We start from the raw sequence: 5111 nt of genomic DNA on the forward strand, positions 1-5111 counted from the left end.
TTTACATGTACATGTTCAGGGAAGGGAATTTATCATTTTACAAGGTACAGATTTTTTTTTTTTTGTAAACACCTGAGGACCTCAACCCTTAAATTGCGCATCGCATCATATGATGTTTTGACCGACTTGCAGTAAATTGCGCATTGCATCATGTGATGCTTTGGAGTACTACGCAAGATTTAAATGGCCTGCGGATACACGGGGTTCACCACACCTTCATCAGGGCTCTTGTAAACAGATGCCATTTTAAAAAAAAAATCGTGAGCCAAATTCCCGGGTGTTAGGGGCCTCAGTGTTGAGTGAGCTACCAAGCCTGATACACGCAGCATGAGCTCACAGCACTGCTGTTTAGCTTGTGACCACAGCATCGCCAAAAAATGCCATAATATACTTGTTCATGCTATAGCGGGCAATATATGTCACTTACGATTTTTTTATTATTTTTCCCACGATCGGTGAACACAAATTAACAGGTTAGAAAGAAAATTTTTTTTTTTTTTTTTTGTATGCACCTGTGGGTGTCAAATGGTATATAGCCATGTGCTATTTAAGTTTTAATGAGGTCCTCAGGACCTCATTAGCACTTTAGTAGGATCAGGACATAACCGTGTGTCTTGTTTCGTCTACCCACTTCTGCACAGTGGACATAAAATGATGTCCTCAAAAAAATATTTATATAAAATTCAATTTTAATCCGATTTACTTTGGGTTTGTTTCAAACTGCGCGCCATGAGGTTCTCTTTCTCACCACTAGGCTGCATGGTACAATAAGTTCATGAAAGGTGTGGACCACTTCGATCAAATGGTATTACCATTTTACCAGGAAAACTCACAAGTGGACCAAAAAGATAACGTTTTATTTCCTGCAAATGGCATTGCATAATGCCTTTGTTTTGTACAAATACATCACAACTGATCAAAAAAAGCTAACATTGCTACAGTTCCACGAGGTGGCAATTTGGGCTTATTGCGCTGGGACCCGGAAGATTGGCCTCAAACAGCAACAGTATTTCAACACTTGCGGCACGCTCCAGACATAAATGATGACACAGGTCCTGCCTATGCTGACGCCATGCAAACTCCCGGACCATCTGGTGTGAGGCGGCCTTTGTTCACTTCAACACCTCAAGCTGAAGCAGCAACCGAATCAGAACCCGAGATGTCTGGCACACTGCCATTTGACGAGACGGTTTTGTCAGATGACTCTGACTCAAATGTTGAACCTCCAGCGATTCAGTTGATTCTGAAAATCACATGGACTACAAACTGAAACGAGTATTTTGATACCAGAATGAACACTGTATCACATAAACTGCCGTAAGTAGACTCGAACCTTCATAGATTTTTTTTTGGGTGTAGCGTGTGTCTGCACGAGTGTCCCAAACGGGTTGCAGGTGGGTGACTTTAGCCATTTATACTGGTAATGCTTCCCCCATATCATGTATTATATGCATATGTCTGTTTAGGGAATTTTATTCCGATCAATGTACAACCAAAAATAACTGTGTGCAACAAGTATAAACTTGACAAACATACAACAGTAAAAACATTTCATGTGTGTTTGACGCTCACTGATATATTCCAGCGTTGTTTTATATTTGGCGCTATTCTAACTTACGCTTTGTTGATCTTTTTTACCTACGTGCTCATAGAACATTCTATTGCGAACACATTGGCACAAAAATGAATGACGTACATAGAAAAATAATGTCAGGACAGTGAAATAAGTATAAACTTTCAAAGAGCTGTATCGTCGCGTCAGCGATACCAGGTAACAGTTCGCCCACTTCCCACACTCTTGCGGGTGGGCCGCGACCATGATTCTACATTTATATTCATATCTCTGTATTGGGAATTTCATTGCGAATCCATTGATGCCAAAATTAACGCTGTAGGACAAGTGTGGAGTTGACAACAATCCCTAGAGTAGAAACATTTTGTTGCTGTTTGGCGCTCACGGCGAGTCATCTACGTAGTTATTTATTTGGTACTGGTATCCCTATACCTTTCGTGACTTTTTTTTACTAATGTTCTTCTAGAAAATTTTATTGCGAACACATTGGTACCAAAATGAAATACGTAGCTCGAGAACTAATGGCAGGAGAGTAAAAAGTGTATACACATTTTTGTTTTGCCGCTTAAGCGACAAAAATGCTGCGCGCACATACCGCTTTTTTTTTAACGTTAGCCGGGCGGGCGAAAGTGTTAAGGACCTTAACCCTTAAACTGTGCAACACATCATATTAAGTGTTGAGTAACTTGCTATAAATTGAGCATCACGTCATATGATGTATTGGAGTACTACGCAAGATTTAAACGGCCCGCTGATACATGGGGTTCACCTCACCTTCATCAGGGCTCTTGTAAACATACCCCATTTAAAAAAAAAATCGTGGGCCACATTCCCGGGTGTGAGGGCTTCAGTAGTGAGTAAGCCACCATGGCTGGTGCACGCAGCATGAGCTTACAACTCTGCTGTTCAGCTTGTGACCCACAGCATCGCCTAAAAATGCCATAATATATATGTTCATGCAGTTATTTAGCGATGATAGTATTACAGAAGACCCCTGACTGTGATCAAAATGACCAGGATTCTGATAATAGTAGGATTGTTGTGATAATTAGGGCTGTAGTGGGAGGAGTAATCTTGGTGGGGAGGGAGGTAGCATTGTCTGCTCACTCTGTGTGACCACCTTTTACTGTGTGGGCTCACTATAGCAGCTTAGTTGTTCGCTATGGTGAACAAAACATGCAGATAGGTATATATAACGTCTGTATATAGTGAATAAAAGCAAAAACAGTATGGTAGGAGGAGAATGGTGGCGAGTAAGGTGAGGTGACGGAGGGAGGGAGTGACAGCCATTGGGGAGTTGCCACTTCCTGCCACTGCCACTCAGCATACCAACTTAGTGGTTTGTTATGGTGAATACAAATGTAGATTCTTACATATAACATGTGTGTATATATATAGTATAATAACAGCAAAAGGAGTGTGGGGGAGAAGCCATTTTGTTGAGGGAGGTGGTAACATATGCATGATTTATTATGTTGGGTAGGGGTGGCCACTATGATCTTTGGGCACTATACCAGCTTAGTTGAACAGTTACGGTGAACAAAACATGTAAATACTTATATACAGTGTGTCCTCACTTGAACGAACTATATGGGGCGAAGCAGATTCGTTCCAGTGCGGAATTCATTCTATCCGTCTGGCCCCAACAACCTTCTTAATTTTTTTTTCATATGCCAGGACACATTAGCATTAGGAAACATTGCACCTGACTCATGAAGGGAGTCCTTGCTAGTGCTGGTCCTGTAGGCCTACTGTGAAACCGTACCAAAAACTTTTGAATTTTAGTATGTTTGTTGTGCGGTGCTTCATTATACAGTAATATCTTTCATGCTCTTTAGGTGTCAATAATAATCTGAGATGTGGGAATCACCATCCCCCCCACCACCCACACCCCCATACCCCCACACCATCCCCCGCACCCCATACCCCCCACACCATCCCCCACACCACCCACGCCATCCCCCCCACCACCCACACCATCCCCCGCACCACCCACACCATCCCCCACACCACCCACACCATCCCCCACACCACCCACACCATCCCCCGCACCATCCCCCACACCACCCACACCCCCACACCCCCCACACCATCCCCTGCACCCCCATACCCCCCACACCATCCCCCGCACCACCCACACCATCCCCCACACCACCCACACCATCCCCCGCACCATTCTCCACACCACCCACGCCCCCCAGCACACCCCCACACCACTAACACCATTCACCCCCACCACCCACACCCCCTACACCACCCCCACACCATCGCCCACACCATCCCCCACACACCCCACACCACCACCCACACCATCCCCTACACACCCCACACCACCACCCACACACCCCACACCACCACCCTCACCATCCCCCACACCATCCCCCACACCATCCTCCACACACCCCACACCACCACCCACATCATCCCCCACACCACTCAACACACTACCCACACCGTCCCCCCACACCACCCATCACACCACCCCACCACACCACCCACAACCACCCACAACCACCCACACCACCCACAACCACCCACAACCACCCACAACCACCCACAACCACCCACACCACCCACACCGCCCACACCACACCACCCACACCATCCATGCTTCCCTACACTCCCTCTCTCTCCACTTCCACCTCCCCTGACAACACCTTCCACCACTGACCCCACCTGCCTCCTTCCACCACCTGCCTCCCCTGACACCTTCCAACACCTGCCTCCCCTGACACCTTCCACCACCTGCCTCCCCTGACACCTTCCACCACCTGCCTCCCCTGACACCTTCCAACACCTGCCTCCTTCTGACACCTTCCACCACCTGCCTCCCCTGACACCTTCCACCACCTGCCTCCTTCTGACACCATTTTATCACCCTTCAACCATTTCCACCACCTCACACCACCTGCCTCCCCTGCCACCACCTGCCTCCCCTGACACCACCTGCCTCCCCTGACACCTTCCACCACCTGCCTCCCCTGACACCTTCCACCACCTGCCTCCCCTGACACCTTCCACCACCTGCCTCCCCCTGCCACCACCTGCCTCCCCTGCCACCACCTGCCCCCTCTGCCACCACCTGCCCCCTCTGCCACCACCTGCCTCCCCTGACACCACCTGCCTCCCCTGACACCACCTGCCTCCCCTGACTCCACCTGTCTCCCCTGATACCACCTGCCTCCCCTGACACCGCCTGCCTCCCCTGACACCACCTGCCTCCCCTGACACCGCCTGCCTCCCCTGACACCACCTGCCTCCCCTGACACCGCCTGCCTCCCCTGACACCGCCTGCCTCCCCTGACACCGCCTGCCTCCCCTGACACCGCCTGTCTCCCCTGACACCGCCTGCCTCCCCTGACACCGCCTGCCTCCCCTGCCACCACCTGCCTCCCCTGACACCGCCTGCCTCCCCTGACACCGCCTGCCTCCCCTGACACCGCCTGCCTCCCCTGACACCGCCTGCCTCCCCTGCCACCGCCTGCCTCCCCTGACACCACCTGTCTCCCCTGACACCACCTGTCTCCCCTGACACCGC

This window comes from Procambarus clarkii, unplaced genomic scaffold (genome assembly GCF_040958095.1).
Source record: "Procambarus clarkii isolate CNS0578487 unplaced genomic scaffold, FALCON_Pclarkii_2.0 HiC_scaffold_599, whole genome shotgun sequence".
Classification (NCBI taxonomy): Eukaryota; Metazoa; Arthropoda; class Malacostraca; order Decapoda; family Cambaridae; genus Procambarus; species Procambarus clarkii.